At 46.6% G+C, this 20,189-nt stretch overlaps 1 pseudogene; it reads right to left on the bottom strand.

Annotated features, from left to right (window-relative positions):
- Positions 1 to 9,326: 9,326 nt before the first annotated feature.
- LOC146029942 (U2 spliceosomal RNA) lies at positions 9,327 to 9,462 on the bottom strand (annotated as a pseudogene).
- Positions 9,463 to 20,189: the final 10,727 nt, after the last annotated feature.

Genomic DNA, 20,189 nt, shown 5'->3' with positions numbered 1-20,189 from the left:
CTTGTTTTAAATGTTTCTTGACATCTTCTACCACCAACAGTTGCAGTGTTTTATGACGGCCAAAAGGGCCAAGGCCCGTGACTTTCTGTACCACCCCTTCCTACTCAGTAAGAGGCCTGTCTTCTCAAGTATGCTTGTGTGGTTGGCCAGAGTAATGGTTTGTACACATTGGGGCATGTCTTGTTTGAAGTATGGGAGGAGCTTTTAAACATGTGATCTTGGTAAAATGTCACATGGCAGAGTGAATCGGGTTCCTGACAACTTTTTTTTAAACTTTTTCCTGGAATATTGAGCTACTGCTTTTTTTTAATTAGTGGAAAAAAATACCTTTAGGAACATTGATTGAGGTAGGATGAGCAACCATGTAAGAGAAAGAGGTGTGAAAGGATTGACAGAGAGGCGATATACAGCTCGTTAAATGCTCATTAAAGGCAAGACATTATGAACAGAACTTAGGGTACAAATGTAAATCCAAAAGCTGAACATTTGATTTAAAGTAAGGACCATGGGTAAAGAGGGAATGAGTTACTGGGAAAAGGAAGTGTTAAATGGTCTGTATGCACCGTGGCAATGTCTGCCAATGTCTACAATTATGCAGTACACTAGTAAGAACTGATTGCCAATGGTGTAAAGCAATCTTAGGCGATGTTCCAGAATATCCATTAAATGCTGGATTTGCAGAATAATAAGTCCATGAGATATGGGTAATATGAGAAACATGAAGCCAGCTCCACGTAGTTATAGTATAAAGTATAAAGATGATCACAGCATTGGTGTGCACGCAGGGTGCACCAGCCCTTAAGTGGCCCCAAACCCTACTGAACGTATCTATTCACATAGAGTGCCAACAATGCAGAGAGTGCACAAGTTACATCAATAAGCACTCAACTTTGGCACTACGTCATCAGCCGGCCACCAGGAAACACAACTGCAAGTGAAGAGCAGCCTACAGCTCAAAAGGTGGCCATCACCCAGCAGGGAGGAAGGTCCAGGAGCAAGGAGAAGTTCTAGTAGCAGCGAGAAGGCCCAGGAGAAGGTGTAGAAGTAGGGGAAAAGTCCAGGATCAGGGATAAGGTCTAGGAGTAGGGAAAAGGCCCAGGAGCAGGAAGAAGGTGTAGAAGTTGGGAGAAACTCCAGGAGCAGAGAGAAGGTCTAGGAGCAGAAATAAGGTCCAGGAGCAGGGAGAAGGTTCAGGAGCAGGGAGAAGGTCTAAGAGTAGGGAGGAGGTCCCGGAGTAGGGAAGTCTAGGAGCATGGAGAAGATCAATCAGCAAGGAGTAGGTCCAGGAGCAGGGAGAAGGTCCAGGAGCAGGGAGAAGGTCCAGGAGCAGGGAGAAGGTCTAGGAGCAGGGAGAAGGTCCAGGAGCAGGGAGAAGGTCCAGGAGCAGGGAGAATGTCTAGGAGCAGGGAGAAGGTCCAGGAGCAAGGAGAAGGTCCAGGAGCAGGGAGAAGGTCCAGGAGTAGGGAGAATGTCCAGGAGCAGAGAGAAGGTCCAGGAGTAGGGAGAAAGTCCAGGAGCAAGGAGAAGGTCATGGAGCAGGCAGACGGTTGAGGAGCAGGGAGAAGGTCCAGGAGCAGGGAGAAGGTCCAGGAGTAGGGAGAAGGTCCAGGAGCAGGTAGAAGGTCCAGGAGCAGAGAGAAGGTCCAGGAGCAGGGAGAAGGTAAAAGAACATGCTTCTTATAATACCCTGAGCAAGCCAGTGATTCACAATTCTATTATGTAAGCCAGCTACAGTATAATTAAAGCTTAACATAACATAACACATGCTCATGTCAGTGTGGACACTGCCCCACTATACAATGCCATGATTACAAACATTGAGAGGGGGGCTCCAGGAGTCTTGCCCCCTCCTCTTGGCATGCAGTTAAACCACCCAAGATTCAGGAGTCTCCCTGACCTTCTGACAGAGTAGGCAAGGCTACATGGGACACATGTAAACCCTGGCCTGCGATATACAATTCTATTTATGCAGATGTTTTTATGTCTACTATCTATATTTATCCTCTGTAGAAGAAAATACAGGGACCAGATTGATTGCAGTGAAAATAAAAATAAACTCATTTGTCCTTTGCTGGAATATAATCACTGTAGTAACATTGTAACACAGGTTGGAATCACATATAGGGATTTTCAGACCTTACCCCAAATTTTCAAACTCATAATTCATTATTTGTCTGCAGATAATAATACCGACAACAACGGGAAAATATCGTAGTCAACCCCTGGGCTCAAAGCTCAAAGTTTACCCAAATAAATACTTTTTGCCATTTTCGTTTTATTTTCAGTCGTAGAAACACGTACCCTCACCAACACCGAGAAAGAATACATATCAGGATGGAAGATTGATAGGACAGAGTTTCAGCGGCCACAGCGGAGAGGAACTGGGCAGCCGCTAATAGATGTGATTTACAGGTGGTGGAGTAATACAGTATAGCGGCTGCACAGCAGGTGTACAGGGAGATATTGCCGGAGAAATGCCAGGGGTAATATTGGCATTTCACAGATCAAAGTATCCTTGATGAGATGGCGGTCAGAGAGCGGAACCTGGCTGCTACTCCTGGTGACATATCCTTCCTCAGTCTTCATTCAGTGTCCCCTCACCAGCTTATTATTGACTTAAGAAATGAACGAAGATGGAGAAGTTGAAATTAATAAAGATTCTAAAATGATTTTATGTCGGACTTTCCAAAGTTTTTTTCCAGCTTTCTCACAATGGCGAGATGTACTAAGCTGCAAGAAGTCATAGCCAATCAGCTCCTACCTGTCATTTTTTTTAAAACAGTCTGTGACATGGCAGTTCGAAGCTGATTGGCTGGTGGTTTTTCACTCTCCATTTTATCACTTTTTAAGCTTAGCAACTCTATTGCTCCCTAGAAAATGCTTAACAGAATGTGATTGGTTTCTACGGGCAACATCACCTTTTTTTTTCATTTTTAGAAGTTTTAGTAAATCCCCCCCTCCCCCTAAAATGGTAGTTCTATTTCAGATGGGATGTTGCTGTTGGCAACCCATCAAAAAAAATCTCTAGATCTCTAAATAAATAAGTAAATTCTGATTGGTTGCCCATAGCAACATCCCATATGAACTTAAACTCCCACCTTAGTAAATTCCCCCCTTAGTGTGTTAAAGGCCTCATTTCTTTGGAAATTCTATTGAAGATGTGTGTTGCCCATAGCAACCGATCAGATTCTATCTATAATTTCATAGAAGGTGCTAAGTAAATAAGAACCTGATTGGTTGCTATGGACAACGCCTATACTTGCCTACCCTCTCAGAATAGCCGAGAGGCTCTTGAAAATCGGGGTAGCCAAGTTAATATTTCACGTCCTTTTGCAAATGTTTAGCCCCGCCCCCTCTCCTAAGACTAGCAAATCGGGGCATTTGAATGGTATGGGGGCGGAGCTTGGTGATGTCTCCTGGTCCCCACACCCCTGACCGCTGCTGAGTCTCCACTCCACAGTCCAGGCATCTACCAGAGAGGAGATCTCAATAGTAGGTAACATCCCATCTTCAATAGAACTCCTACCTCAGTAAATACACCCCATGCAGTTTGCATTGATGCCTTTAGATTGTCAGCTCCTGGGGAAACAATATCAAACTCTGTCATCGGAGCAGTTTCACCAACGGGAACAACTTTCTGGCACAGCGGGATGTTCCATCTCCATGTTGGCACGTCGTGATACCCCGCAGAAAGCTCCGGGATCTGCTTTGTTCCCCCATTCCTTCTCCGGATAGGTACAGACCAGTCACCCCCTCGAGTCCAGCACAGGGGGCACGTGTTGCAGCAATGTGAATTTGGGAGAACTGGACACCTCCCATCCGCATCGTAGACCGTGATCAATATGGCCCTAAATAACACTGATCATCTACATTGTTGGACACAGTTGGATTTTTTTTTCAAATACCAAATTGTTCTGTATAAATGTCAAACTGAGATTCTAGCAATGTGTGTAACTTTCTATTATGTGCATGCCAGTCACCTGGGAATGTCAAGATCTTCTTTCTCTGTCTTCAGGTTATTTAAAAGTGTTTTATGACCGGCACTTCCTCTATCGTGATTTGCAGTTGTAGCCTAAAGAGGTAACATGAGCTATGAGGACACCGCCTTCCCTGTGGTGTGATTTATAGATCATGTTCACACAGGGCCGGGGTGAGTAACTGATACCTATTCCGCTGAGTCGCTACCACCGCCAGGTTTGTTACAGGCGGCAGGCTCAGGGGCAAACAAAATGACCTTTCACATTTTGGGGGATCACTGTAATCCGTACCCCTACCTACAAATGTCAACAGCTTATCTATTAATATCTCTGCACAAGTCTATTCGTACCTGACCTGTCCTGGGAAAATCCCGCACTTGCATTAATCTTCAGGCCTGCAAAAGGCTTTATAGCGCAAGCGCCGCTTTGTAATGTGTCTCTAATGTGTCTGATTTTGGGGCTGATTCAGCGATAAACAAACAAAGGGTTAATGTTAGTTGTGCATGCATGGCACACGTCTGCCCACATGCTTAGCTGTGTAACCCATGTCAAGTTGGCATTTGCTGCAAAAAGTTCCGGGATTCCGGGGTCTTGTCCATGAAACTCTGCATTCCAGAGCTTGTAGTGTCCGGTCTGGGGGGATGCCTGCGATGGCTTTCACTAGAGACATGGGGAAGGGGAGATTACAGCCACCCCGTGTGGTCCAGACCGTTCCGGTTTTTGCTACATGCCCGGACCATACAGGGAGGCTTTATTCTCTCCCTCCTCCACTCCCTGATGACAGCTGTCACAGGCAGCCCCCCCACCCAACCCTCCCTATATAAGACACCCCTGGACAGGACACCCACCGGACCGGACACTACAAGCTCCGGACTGCAGAGTTTGATGTCTGGTCCGGCGTTCCAGGGGCTTGTCCGGGTCAGTTTTTTTTACCCATACCCGCTTTTCACAGCAGTCTCTGGGGGCAGCAGTGAGCGGGTTAAAGCCAGCGAACCCTCTGATGGCGTAACGTATGGTCAATTAAACAAAATCGTATTTGACGTTTTACTGGTGATGATGGCGATCGATGGTTTGAAATGATCATTGGTCTATGACTAATGGTAATGACTTTCACCATCGATGTGTCGAGACTCGGAGACTTGCTCCACCGCTGACCCATCCATGGGCCATAATTGCCGTAAATCTCATTGCATGCTAAAGCAGAGGTGACCCTCGGTGGATGAAACAATCGATGCTTCTCTTACAGATGGTTTCACACAATCAATGTTTTTCATCACTGATACTTTTGTTGGTGTCCACTAACAGATAACCATCGATGGCCATCACCAGTCACTGGCTGAGAGGTGATTTTTCTGTTGAAGTTTATCGGCACCTGTGCAGTCCCTACATGCTCACATGGGGCCAGATGTACTAAGCTTGACAGCGATCAAATGGAGAGTGATAAAGTAGCAGCCAATCAGCTAATAACTGACATGTCAGACTGTGTGTGTGTGGGGGGGGGGTGTTCTAACATCCGTGCCCCCTTACCGCCACCCATCGCCGGCTACCGCTAACATAATTATCGCATATGCTATAACATATGCAATGATTATGGCAAAGGACAGCTCTTGTGTTAAGGTGAGAGACAGCGGGTCCCACATGGACCTGGCGGCTTCCTCCTCCCTCCCTTACCCGGCGCTGCTGCTGCTGCGCTAGGCATTCCTCCTCCCTGCACCCGGAAGAGGATCACAGTGCAGGGAGGAGCGGGTCACAGGCAGTGTTCCCTCTAAGCTGTGCGCACGTGCGCGCGCACACAACTCGACGAGCATGCGCACAGACATTACAACAGAGCGCACAAAGCAACAGTGGTCCCTTTTTGCAGTTGTGGACTCAATTAGTGTGTGTTTTACCCATTAACTACATTTTGTGCTGTGTTTTAAATGTTTAATATCATTTTGAAGTAATGTTAACACAAATGCTGAACGTCATTTTCCAGTTATATATAAGTGACGCACAAAAATTTTAATTTCCTTCCAGAGTTGCACAGCCAAAATCTTTTGCCGCACACAGACTTCGTAAAATTAGAGGGAACATTGGTCACAGGTCCGGGCAGCACAGCTCTGTGTGAGGGGGGGTCGGTGCGGGGCGGCGAGGGGTTGGTGTGGGGCGGCGGTGGGTTGCGGTAGAAGCCCATAGGCTTCTATGGGGCATCGCCAGATTTTTCTGGTGATGCCCCCCGCCACGGTAACCCGGTGGGGGATGCTTAGAGCATCCCAAATTGCTGTAAAAACCCTGATAACGGGGTTTTTACCGCATTTTTAGTTTAGAGAATCTCCCCCTGTGTTAGAAAAATGACAGTGATGAGCTGATCGGTTGGTGGTTTATCACTCTCTATTTTATCACTTTTCAAGCTTGGTACCTCTCTCCCCTGCGTTCTATGACCCGCTACTCAGATTTATGGGTTATACGCGTAAATATACAACACACAGATATAAAACACGCGGCTTATGAGAACAACCACCTGTCCGCGACTAGTAATACATTACAATATCGCTGTCTCTGCTTTACATCGGAGTTTTGTGACGTCCGTGTGTCATGTTTGCTCGGATTAGCAGGCGAACCAAGTTATTTGTGCCATTAGACTGCGCGATAGCGCCCTCACCCATTATCTGCCTGTATAAATCCGAGGAGCGGGCACAGGCCTGGCATTCTGCTTCCCTGTCAGCTGCTGATGGTGATATATGAAATGCAATGTTTTCCCAGTCCCCCCTGCCATCATAGCGACACGGATTACACGCACACGGGGAGACAGGCGTGTGCGCAGGGGGGGGCCTCTAAAAGCCTTGCACTGTGCAGTGGGCATACTGTCAGGGGGCACAGAACCGCACAGAGGTCACCTTTTGATTAGAGATGCCAAACACTTTCTGACATGTGCAGAAAAACATCTGAGAGTGAGTGATCAGCACCTTATAATTATATTACATTTCCCTCTTGTATTACTGGATCACATGGTTTTGGTTTAAAGGGCAAAGCACTTTAACCCTTAAATAGCCTGAAAAGGAACCATAGATGTTTATTAGTAAGTAAATAGAGATCTATGATCTCCTGACATTCATTTGACCAATTGTGAGATGTTAGATAAAAAAATAAAACTATGCCAATATTTCCATAGCAACCACAGGCGAATGCCCTTGGGTATATTTACTGAGATGGGAGTTCTGGTGATTGGCATGTTGCTATGGGCAACCAATCTGGTTCTATGTATTATCTTCTAGAAGGTGCTAAATAGTTAAGTAGATTCTGGTTGGTTGCTATGGACAACATACCATCTTCAATAGAACGCCATCTTAAATAAACCTGTGCGGGTTTTCAGTGCAACAGCCTGTTGGAGTCTCTCAGTACAGTGCCCAGGGCTGTTCCTAGCCTTTGAACTAGTGAACCCCACTGCCCCCTAGTGGTGGGGTGGAGATCTGCTACATGTGAATAAAAAGGTTTTTCCCGGGCCTCATCCAGGGGGAGATCTATCAAAACTTAAAGAGAGATAAAGTTGGGATAGATAAAATACCAACTAATCAGCTTCTCCTACAACTTTCACACCAAGCGGAGAACCTGGATAATTGCTGATGCAATCCAACGTGACCCAGAGTAAGACGGTGTGAAAGGGTCAATCCAGGTTGTGCATCTTGGGTCTGTCCATGGTCCGTTACCCGGGTCTTGTCCAGGGTTGTTTCCGGGGGTCCAACCCAAGTCAGCTGTAGCGTGAAAGGCATGATCTGTAATTTAATGGGGGTTAAAGGATACTGAATGGCGGACTCAGGGGTGCTTAGAGATTACATCATCTCCAAGCGACCTGTGTGAACATTGACATCCCGGCAGCGATCTGAGCCAAAGCCTCGGCTCTGACCCATGAGTTTGAAGAAACTCAGGAAGGCCGAGGTGTGCTCCCACCATCAGTGCAGTGACTAAAGCTGTGCATAGGGGGCGTGCGTTCGAATGGACCCTCTCCCAAAGGAGAAGGGCCCCGTTACTCCCCTAACCCCTCTCAGTCATAATGCCGAAGGGAAAAAAGAGATCGGTGGGTCCTCTTTGCCGAAGTTTAGAGGGACCCGCTTTCCTCAACCTCTGGAAGGGTTAGGACGGTGGGTCCTCCGCACCCGAAGGTTTGGAGAGACCCGCATTAGGCTTCCCTCTGCCTTGCGGCTCGGGGTCGCCCTTGAGGGACCGAAGCTCTCCCCAAAAGGATGAGAGCTTCGGTACATTAGGGAGTGAATGGCCCATAAGGGTCAAACACATGGCCCAAAAAAAGTGACACACTACAGAAAGCAGAAAACGTGAAAAGTGAATGAACGTGAGAAGAAGAGAAATAAATAAGGTACTTATGTATTATCTGGGCACCTGATTTTTTCATTGCATGCCACTACTTAAGGCATGCGATGCGATTTTTCATTGTAAAGACCCGATTTTTAATTGTATAGTCACCCATGGGTGGTTTCATACCCCAACTATACAACTATGCATGGAGTTGATTTTATATAGTGTGGCGAGCGCAGCGAGCCACCGAGCCCGAAGTGTGGTGAGCGCAGCGAGCCCGGCGAGGGGACGTGGATTACTTTACATGTATTCTGCGTCCCCTCGCGGGGCTCGCTGCGCTCGCCACACTATGTAAAATCAACGCCATGCGTAGTTGGATACTGGGGGTATGAAATCACCCATGGGTGACTATACAATTAAAAATCGGGTCTTTACAATGAAAAATCGCAAGGACAAGGTAAGGACGTGCAGCCTATCCTAGAGGGGAAGAGCGCAGTGCTAGTGCTTACTAGTGCATGGTGATTTTGGGATCACCCGTGCAGGTTCAGCACCCCTGAGTTTCCCCGGGGGCACAGTGCAGCCTCGGACTCCAGGCAGCTGACCAATCACCGTCTGACCAAGTGTTTCTCTGCTCCCATCATAGGGCACTTTCCAGCCCCTGGCATGGGAATGGGTACTCCACTGGGCTTTTCGAATGACTCCCTTAGGGGTTGAGGCCCCCTCGGAAGAGCAATCTACTCAGTCTCAGTGTTTCTCCGATCCCAAGGTTAAGGTACTAAGCTGGGCCTTTCGCGGTCTCCCCATCAGAGGCTACGAACCTCTGGAACAGGAGCCATCTACTCAGTCCCAGCGTCTCTCCGCTCCCTGGGAATGGATACTAGTCTGAGCCTTTCACTGTCTCGTCCTTCGGGGGCTACAAAACCCGTCAAGAGAGTGACCTACTAGGCCCAGTGTCCCCCCCCCCCCCCTCCTACCAGTGGGTTTACGGAAACAACACCTCCTACCACTGGCAGAGGTGAAGGTACTCAGCCAAACTTTTCACCACTCCCAGGCAAAAAGGAGGGGTCCCACACCCTCCGCCCATCAGAGCAGCTACTCAGTCCAGCCTTTCTCTATTCTCTGCCAGAGGCCAGTCCATACCCACTGATAAGAACAGATACTACACTTGATCTTAGCCAAAAGGCCGAGAAGCGATACTCCTAAGTGATAAAATGGAGAGTGATAAACCACCAACCAATCAGCTCCTACGTGTCATTTATCAAACAGTCTGTGACATGTCAGGTAGGAGCTGATTGGCTGGCTGTTTATCACTCTCCATTTTATCACTTTTGAAGCTTAGTGCATCTGGCCCTGAGGCTTAATACTCTCCCCATCACCTCCCAAAATCACCCTATATTTACAGTACATAAAATACTGTAAGAATTAGTTATTTTTCTATTATTATATTACTTATGAATGATTTATGTCTGACTGGGCGGCTGGTCATTCTCATGCTGTCATGATGTTGGGCCTATTTTTATGTGGAGGCCTGGGGCTGCAGCCCCACCCATCCCATTACGAATCTGGCCCTGGTCACCCCCATTCATCTCACCTGTCTTCAGTTCTGAGACATGTTCTATATACTGTTTATTGGTGAATATTTCTAGCAGCCTTCTCATATAAATGGTTCGTGTTACCGTTAATCTCTTCCCAGCTAACTATACTCCTGCCTTGTGTACTATGGAAGAATGAGGGCTGTAATTAAAGGTGGCCTGCCGCCAACCGCCGCATGACACAGTGAGAGCGCTGTACATACGCTGACATTCCTCGCTTGCAGACATAAAAAAATACTTGAAATAGTTTTGTTTCAGGGACAAAGATAAGATTGGGTTGCCTTGACTTATGAGATCATGTTTCTGTCTCAGGTTTTCATACAAAGTGCTCCAAGCACAAAAACGGCCTTGATTACAGCGTAAGATTAACTCAGCGGCAGACCGGTGGAGAGACTTGTAAATCTATGCTTATATACATGTGTCTCTGGATACAGGTGAGGGGCTGCATTGCAAGTGTGTGCGTTCGCTCTGATTACATAGAAATGTGTCATTTATAAACAGATGTGGGCATTAATGAGGAAAGAAATAAGGTGATGTTGGCCATTGCAATCAGGTAAAGTCTGTCAGAATACTAACGTGGTGCTCTCCGGTGCCATTACCCTACTCACTGCTCCGGGAGGCTTCTGAAAATCAGGTGGCTCTCCTGAGCCCCTGGAAAGGTGAGCAAGTATCCCGCTATCCCTGCCAGCCCTCTGAGCCCACCTGGACTGCCCACAACAGAGTACAAGTGGGAGGTCCAAGGGGGCTTTGCACTGAATTGTGTTATCGTGGCTCCCGCAATACGGCACTGTAAAGCAGGGGCGGACCCACTAGGACGTGACTGTGATGCCACGCCCACCAGCTAGCCCATCTTGACACTGACTACGCCCCCTATGCACGTTACACCTCTCCTACAACTATTGGGTTAAGTTGTGGAACTACAAGTCCCAGCAAGCCTCCCTCGCATGCTGGGACTTATGGTTCTCCAAGTCCCTGCATGTGGACGACCCTTGGTTGGACTTGGTAGTTCCACAAGTTAACCCAAAAGTAATTCATTCTACTTTTTATTTATGGTTATCAGCTCGATGCCCACCACCCAGAGGTACCGGAGACAGCCCCAGGCTCCAGTCCTGGAGGAGTGTGCCATCTTTATTGGGGGTCCCCAATCCCCTAGGGTCCCGGCCCGGGCTGACCAGCCATGGGTTAATGTTTTGGCCGGGGGAGCTTGTATAAAACGTCTCCCCCAGCTGTGGGATTAGCCTGCTGGGTGTTTGGGCCTGGTGTTGGTTTACAAAATACGGGGGACCCCTATTCACATTGTCCCCCCATGAGCCTGGTACAGGTTATAGAAATACATGGCGACCCCAACTTTTCCCCCCTGTATTTCTGCCACCAGGACCAGGCTCAATAAGTTTGGGACTGGTTACTGCCGGGTGGGGGACCGCACGCTGTTTTTTTTCTATTTCTTTTTGCACAGACTGATCCGTGCAGCTCAGATCCGTGCAGGCTTCAGCCAAATACGCCTGGAGAGTGAGGAGTATTTTCCAGGCGTATTTTTGGCACAATTACTGTATATAGCATACGGCCTGATAGTAAATTTGGATTCATCATTCGAATGAATGGTGAAATCCATTCGTATTCTTTTGATGGTGTATTCATTCATAAAACAAAATACGCATGAATATACCATTCGTAAAAGCATACAAACAGCCATATACTGGCCTTTGTAAATTCGGAACTACGAATTTACGATTTATATGGCTACGAATACGCCTGTTCGTAGCCATTCAATGTTAGTAAATTTCCCGCATAGTATACTATACCCCCCTCTTTAGAACTCTATTGCATTGTCACTAACCCATATCATAAGGATCCTTTTCATCTTTCATTCAGTCCTGTTGCGCAGGCGAACACTGTAAAATATTCCAGCTCAAACAGGAAAAAAGAAACTGGCAACTCCCCTACTCTGTCCAGTCTGTGCTTGATCCACGCCCATATTTGGTGATATCACACCTGTGTAAACCCCACCCCTTCCGGGTCCTAAAAATGATCTATAATTTATTAAACAACATTATATAGTGTACCTTTAATGATATCTCAATAACCGTTCTGCCTACGCTTCAAGATCAAGTTCCTCCGAGGGTTAATATTAAACCAAATAATAGAAGTATCACGACTCATATTAAAGTTACTGGAAGTTACTTTAGTTTTTATAAGGTGCTCTCTCTTTTTTTTCTCTTTCTAATGTAATAAAATACTGTAAGATATTATTCAATGTCCTCTGTGCAGAATTGCTCTTTTATTTTGTTGTAGCAATAAAGTTGGTTAGGGAAGATTTTGTTACGGAGCTTAAAAATGTTCTTATTAAAGAGTATTCCGGGTCTGTGAACCCTGCCGTGCTCTTCTGCAATAGTAATGCTGTAAAAACAGAATGATTGCATTGAGTCCAGACGGCTTTGTCTCAGAGTGTTTAGAGGTCGCAGTTATTTGACCATTCGAAGTGCATCCGCTATCAGTTATACCATAGTCAGATATACACCTAAAATGTTCTCCCAAACTTTTTGTGAGCCCTCTTGTAATGGAAATGATGCTTGGCTGGCTGGTGACACCAGCAGTGACCCCGCGGTCTGCAGACCCTGTACACTACTCAGCTCCCAGCCTGTAATAGGGATGGCCATTGTTGCCATTACCATCGATGGTTGCCATCGATGGCAATTATGCAACTGGCCATCAATAGTGCTTAAATATGCAATGGATGTCCATCGATTTTTTTACATATCGATGGTCATCCATTGTGTTTGATTGATTGGCCTGTGGGCCAATCAAAACACAGGGGCGGGACTTCGCAGGTGTTGGGGGGCGGAGCTATGCCCAGTGTCCCGGCACTTTGAAATAATAAATAAAAGCAAAACATCGTTTTGCTGTTCCATCGATGGAGGGAAACCAACTTTTTCTCCCCCATCGATGGCAAAAGTATTCAACATCGGCCATAACCATCGATTGCCATCCCTAGCCTGTACACCATAGGTTTCGGGCAAGTCTGCTGATCCCCTTTACAGAGTCTGCAGTGCTATTGCAGTTCCTTTACTTGTGATGTACCAGTCTTTAGGTTTTCCAAATTGGGAGGGGGTGGACGAGCAGGAGAAAGGGCCAGGTAGCACTACCAGAGGTGCTGAGAGGGTATAGGTATAACGTACCAAGCTTGCCTTGGGCACTTATCAGTCCATGGATGCAGGGCATGTGTCAGCGGCGTAACTATAGCACCGCAGCCCCCACCACCGAGGGGGGGCGCTGTGCATGTGGGGGCGCCGGGGGCTGCGGTGCTATAGTTACACCCCCCCCCAATCCCCCGCAGACTTACCTATCTCGCTGGTCCCGGCAGCTCCGTTCTTCTGCTGAGGACCACCACAAAATGGCCACCCCCATATAGCACACAGTTCTCTGAAACTGTCTTCTGTATGGGGGCGGCCATTTTGTTGTGGTCCTCAGCAGAAGAACGGAGCCGCCGGGACCAGCGCGATAGGTAAGGCTGCGAGGGATTGGGGGGGGTTTGCATGGGCGGCGGGGCAGCGGGGGGGGGGCTTGGCGGCGGTGGTGGGCGCCCAAAACTTAGCTATGCCACTGTAATGTGTCATATGTGATGTGCAAACTACTGTAGTGTGTCATATGTGATGTGCAAAGTTCCATAATAATGTGTCATATGTGATGTGCAAAGTTCTATAATATTGTGTCATATGTAATGTGCAAAGTTCCGGGATGATATATCATATGTGATGTGCAAAGTTCCGTAATAATGTGTCATATGTGATGTCCCTGACACAATACTGGAGACACTACTGGAATAATGGAGGGCCTGCCTTTACCCCCGATACTATGCGCTTACCTCCCAACCATCCAGGGCCGGATAAAAGGGGGGGGGAAAGGAGGTCAGTACCCCAAGGCCCCTCTCTAGCTAGGGGCCCCCTGTGGTTGGCATGTATTTAAAATATATATATATATATAATCCTTGCGGACCGGCACTCCAAAATCTCCCAATGTGTATGCACCGGGGTGCTCACAATAAACAGCATACAAGCAAACTCGCACACAGTGTGCACTCCCGCGGACTTCCAAATGATAGACTCAGACACAAAAGCAACGGTGCTGACGTTTCGGGATTTAATTCCCTTTTTCAAAGCTTAACTTGCACCAGTTATGCTTTGAAAAAGGGAATTAAATCCCGAAACGTCAGCACCGTTGCTTTTGTGTCTGAGTCTATCATTTGGAAGTCCGCGGGAGTGCACACTGTGTGCGAGTTTGCATATATATATATATATATTATTATTATTATTTTTTAGCTAAAGGTTTTGTGCATGGGAGTGTGGTAGTGCTGCAGCTTCACCTATCTGCCAATGTGACAATGATTAATGGTGCTGAGCATGGGGTGCCATGGAGCTGACTAAGTCCCATGACACTTTGCACAAGAAGGCAGAGGCTGAGAGGTTTGTGTTAAACTGTGATTGTTGGAGCTCATTACATGCTTCTCAGGCCCATGGAGGACAGCAGCAGTAGCCTAGTCATGGGAGGGTTTTTAAACAGAGGAAGCAGAAGCAGCACTGAGCCTGTGAGTCCTACAGTCCTACAGAGTAAGGTGCAGAGGGACAAACACAGGCTTTTCATGTGGTATGTATTCTCCCATGCAGTTTGCGGCCAGTAACAACAAGTGCAAAGAGGCTCCCCTGTCTAAAGTGCCCCGGGCCATCCGAAGACTTAATCTGGCACTGCAACCATCTCACATATGGCAGAACAGTCCCAGTTGTGAAGGCCGGTCCTATATTTGGTTGGGTGGTGTTAAAATTCCTCCTCAGCATGCAGCATGAAAAATTGTTATTTCAAATAATAAAATAAAACACCCACCAGGTGCATTTCATCCCTTAAGTCTAATAATAACACATAGTAGTTGTCCTACAGCGACACGGACTTCAGAGACTGCTGTAGTTTCTGGCTGCCAGCAACCCCACTTCCTGTGTGTGATGTCACTCCTAAAGAAGGCGGGGCCAGCACAGGGTGCTTGATACATCACTGTCACATAGTATTATTGGTTTTTGGATACATAAAGAGCATAATACATCTCTCAGGGCGATGTGACTATTGTTACATTCTGTACGTCAGATAGACACACGTACCAAGTAATTAATGATGCCGGGATGTGCCAATGTCTTCGCTGTAATATCTACTTTTCACAGTAACACTAAATGAATCTGAATAACACTAGGGGGGGATTTGGTGTAAATCTGTAACATGAACTGAGATTTGCTGTCTAAACGTAAGAAAAAAAAATAAGGGATTTATGTGGATGCAGGTTCCATATTGATGGCTGCGGTGCCAGTGGGCTGGTGTGTCATGCAGATAGCGGATTAATCACACCTCGGCTGTCCATTAATCCCCAGTAATCATCCTCAGGAAAGTCTGCCGTTATTGATCGCGGAGAATGAAACCTTCTCAATGGGACAAGTAGCTCTGTACAAGGGTCTGACAGGCGCAGAGAGAGGAGAAGATATGTTTGTTCAGCTGTCTGTAATGTGGCAGAATTACATTTGATGAAGAAGTGGCAGAGAGCGGGCATTGTGCCCCACTTACAGTACAAGACTTTATGTGATTAGTAAATGAGCTGTGTATAATATAATGGGGTATAGTAACTAAGCCTTGGAGAGGGATAAAGCGGACAGGGATAAAGTACCGGGCAACTAGCCCCCAACTGTCATTTTTTTCAAACCCAGCCTGCAACTTGGCAGCAAGGAGCTGATTGGCTGGTATGTAATCTCCATCCACTTTGTCGCTCTCCAAGGCTTGATACATCCCCCCCCCCCCCTACATGCTGTTTTTGCTACAAAATGGGTTACCTTCATTCAATAAATGGCTTTAAACCCACAGTGTAGAGCAGGGATTCAAGGCACAACATCAGAACGTCGCAGGGTAAAACACACAAAGCCGCTGGCTTCCATAGGAAAAACAATCACACTGGTCCCTACAGGTAAAAAAGAATAAAGTACATTGGCATACCTCCCAACATTAGACCTATGGGAAGAGGGACATTGCTTACGCCTAAGCCACGCGCCTGGAATTTTGGGGACGTGGCCGAGCGAGAAGGGGGCGTTGCCTATACTTACAACGCACCCGCAAGGCCACGTCACATGACAGATCGCTTAGAAATGGAGTTTTAATCACCACATGTGTATGCCCCATTAGATTTGGGTGGGGTGCGTTCAAACTGAAATCTAAATTGCAGTGTAAGCATAAAGCAGCCAGTATTTACCCTGCACAGAAACAGGATGAAGGAGACTAGAAACAACTGTATGGGAGGTAAATACACTGTACCCAGAGCCTGATTTAACTTTGTTAGCAAGGCGAAAAAGCACACAACTGGGCAAAACCATGCTGCACTGCAGGTAGGGCAGAGATCTTTTGATGTGGGTGGTTTATGTTTTTTTTTCTGTGCAGTGTAAATACCGGATGCTTTTGAATGTAGCCCAAGAATGTCAGACAGCTTTATTTTTACACTGCAATATAGATATCAGTTTAAACAGATCCTCACCCAAATGTAACTCTCTCTGCACATGTTACATCTGCCCCATCTGCGCAGCAACACGGTTTTGCCCATTTTGAGTTTGCTGAATAACGCCCACAGTCACGTGGAGCCCTAGACAATTCTGTAGCCTAAATTATATATTTACTTCCGTAGATGTGTTGCATGAATTTTCAAAATGAAAAATAATCTGAAGTCAGTAAATTTGAATCTTATTGGTTGCTATGGCAACATCGACTCTTCAATAGAACTCCTATCTTAGTAATTGTTACCACAGTGTGTCCAGATAGTAAATATCCAAGTGTATTAAGAAATGTATTATCCCATCTTCTGAGCCAGTCCCTGCTGCCAGGTATAATAACAGGTGACTGGAGGAGAGAGGTAAATGTAGAGTCCGTACACCACAAGGCCCAGAGAAAAGAGATGAATGGATTACTTCCAAAGAAGAAAAACCAAACTTGATTATTTACCGGGCGACAAGAACGGCGTCAGCTGGAATTTGCAGCCTGGAGATAACGTCTAATAAGCCTTAGTTGATTTTTGTTTTGACTCAGTGACTTAAGCGATCGATCGGGGTGGCTCAGTGGGTATAGCTTGCTTAGAGTTTAGCAGGGCGATCTGACGCAGTATCCTAAAATAAATTAATTAGAAACAGAAAATCTTTGGGTTTAACGGAAAGATTGAGGAAAGGATAAAGATTTGGCGAAGGGACAGGGCTGCAATCAATGGTGTAAGCTCGGATGAAGGTCCGCTGACCAGCGAAGACCCTCAGGGAACAGCCCTGGGTCCTCGCTCTGTACTCTAATATATTCATCATTAGTGGCATTACTTGTTGTATACAAGCGGAGATGTGTCTTTTGTAGCTGATACCAAGTAACAAAGTTGACATCCCAGAAGGGAAAACGCAAATAACGGGTGATTTAGAGAACACAGAAAAAAACAAATCGGTAGAAACAATTTAGTTTCTTATTGAATATAAGGGTTACACAATGCACCCGGTGCAAAAAACTATCGATGGTAAGTCCCAGCCGAACTGCAGAAACCACCGCAGTGATCACTTTCCTGGCGTTTCACGCATGCCCTTAAGGAAAATCACTGGGACAATGGTGCGACGGCCATTTTTCTGGAGACCTGCACCTACACACTAGACTCTGGGACAGTATTAGGATCTCCTAATGAACGCAGTGTCCAATCGCTATTGTTTTGTTGGGTAGAAGTGGCTTCCCGGATCAGGACTGCACACGGTCCTCCTCTTCTCTTGGGGGGTAATCCAGAACTTGAATGAAATCCCAACCTTGTGGGGAATTAATGTGCAAATGGATGTGTATGGATACAAATCTGTTTGCAGCTGTGCGAATATGTCCCAAATCCATCGTAACAGGCTCACCATCGGATGATTTTTACACTGGGCACCAGTCATCACAGGCCCTGGACTTACTCAGCAGCGGCCTCCTCTAGCATCCTCAAACACGGTCTGCTGTTAGGGGGCGGCCATTTTGTGAGGGACATTTTTCATAAGGAGGCTGAGTCAGGAGGAGCGCTGGGGCTCGTAAATCTGCGGGTCCCGACTCCCGGCCACAGCAGATGCGGCGGCAGGCCAGTGTCACAGCCACAGACCAGTCGGGGAGGGGTAAGGCAGGGAGGGGGGGGTTAACTGGGGGTGCTGCCTACAGTAAATAGGCCCCCTCAAGCATGGGGAAGCAATCTTTAGCAAAACCCATTGGATATTATGGCCAGCAGGGTTTACTTCCAAAAGCAGTTGTCAAAGCCCTATCTCCAAAAACACCTCTTAAAAAGGTAATTGAGATTGATTTTTTTATATTTCAGGGTTTTTCCATTAAACAAGTGCACCCGCATTCTCCAAAAATGTTTAATTCCAAAGTTACTGTTCACAAAGCTGACCAGCAGATGGCACTGTCCTGTTAGTGTCTATGGCAGAATTAGGCACCCTGTGGGCCTCCTGCTGTTTTACAGGTACACATTCTGCCAGCCTACAGGTATGCCAGCAGGGCTCTCTGTGTATGGGGGCAGCTTACAATACACAGGGCTATTTCATTCCTGCTCCCAATATTTAGAAACAGAGCTTCATGAAGAAGTTCTCCTTGGAAGAATGAACGGTCCCTTTCTTTATGCATACGCTGAGGGGATACGTCGTCTGGGTTTCTGAATTGTCCCTATTTGCGTTGCCTGCAGTTCACTTCCGACCCAGAATTGGACTGGAAGTGACCGGTTCTTTTCTCCAGATATCCAAATCCACCTGAATTTCATTGATCTGAACACCTGAGGAAAATAAATTGAAACCGAGGGCCACGATTTGGAATTCACACATTAAAATCAGGATTTGGGGTTTTGGATTGCAAAAAAAATCACATGATTTTATTTGGTTTTCGATTTCTAACGATGATTATGGATTTTTATAATCAATTTTAAACCGCACCGAAATCTAAATCCGAACCAAGACACATACCTCCCAACTTCTGTGTTGATGAAATAGGGACACTCGCGCGAGCGCCAGAAAAGAGGGTGGGGTGTATGCAAATGAGGGCGCGGCTTATGCTAATTAGCCGCAACCTCATTTTCATACGAGAATAGATGCTGTGCGCATGCGCACAGTGTCTATTCTATTAGATTGGGGGGGTCTCCCAACTGCCACCCCCCGCAGCGGGACAATGCATGCCGCAGGCAGGCAAAATCGGGACTGTCCCGCTGTAATCGTGACAGTTGGGAGGTATGAAGACACTTGATGGCGGTTTTGCTAAAACCAAAACGCAATGATGAATTAGAATCAAAACATGGATTTCCGTACACATATCAGACCCCAAATCTTAATTTAAGAAGATATCTGCGTATGCTGTTCAGTGTAAGCCTGTGTAATAATCTGCTATTAGTAAGTATGTTGTATAGCATAGTCTGTCATATAAAGAGAGACCTCTCCAGTTATAGGGTTACCAGAGGCCAGGAATGTAAATGTAGAGACAATGGCGCTAACTGCATTAAGACCACACAACGTGAATATTCCTTGTGGGCCCAGTGTTACATAAGTACCGCTATATAAATGCTGGATCTAAAGGAAATGGCGCGTACAAGCTTATCAAGGACAAATGATTTTCTTACCATCACAGAAAGTGACCAGCCAAACCAAGGTAAGAGGTGGTCATCATGTGAGATGCCCAGAGCAGAGATGTGGGGTGATGGCGATAGGGGCGGGCCCGGGCTATTCACATCATCAGGCCCCAACCCATCACAAGTAACATGTGTTATTTCATAGGGCTAAAATGACACAATAAGCATAGACTTGCATAACTAGGCCCCGCCCCCACCACAGGGATCATTCATGACGTCACCACCTTATGACCTATGATGGCAGGGGAGGGGCGAGGTTTGTGGGCTTACACTTTTACTCTCCACATGCTAGGGATGGCCATCATTGTCATTGCCATCGATGGTTGCCATCAATGGCAAAAGTGCAACTGGATATCGATAGTATTAAAATATGCAATGGATGACCGTCAATGTTTTTACCTATTGATGGACATCCATTTTTTTGGTCTGATTGGCCTGTGGGCCAATTAAAACATGGGGGCGGGGCTTCATGGGTGTCGGGGGGCAGAGCAGAACACTTTGAAAAGAAAAAAACAACATCCGCAGCACATCGGTTTTGCTGTGCCATTGATGTAGGGAAACCATATGGTTCTTCCCCATCGATGGCAAAAGTATTCAACATCCGCCATAAACCATTGATGATTTAGAATCATCGATGGTCGATGGCCATCCCTACCACATGCT

This window comes from Crinia signifera, chromosome 8 (assembly GCF_055691185.1).
Source record: "Crinia signifera chromosome 8, ASM5569118v1, whole genome shotgun sequence".
Classification (NCBI taxonomy): Eukaryota; Metazoa; Chordata; class Amphibia; order Anura; family Myobatrachidae; genus Crinia; species Crinia signifera.
Note: the sequence above shows the minus strand (reverse complement) of the source record. Positions and strands in the feature narration are given on the sequence as shown.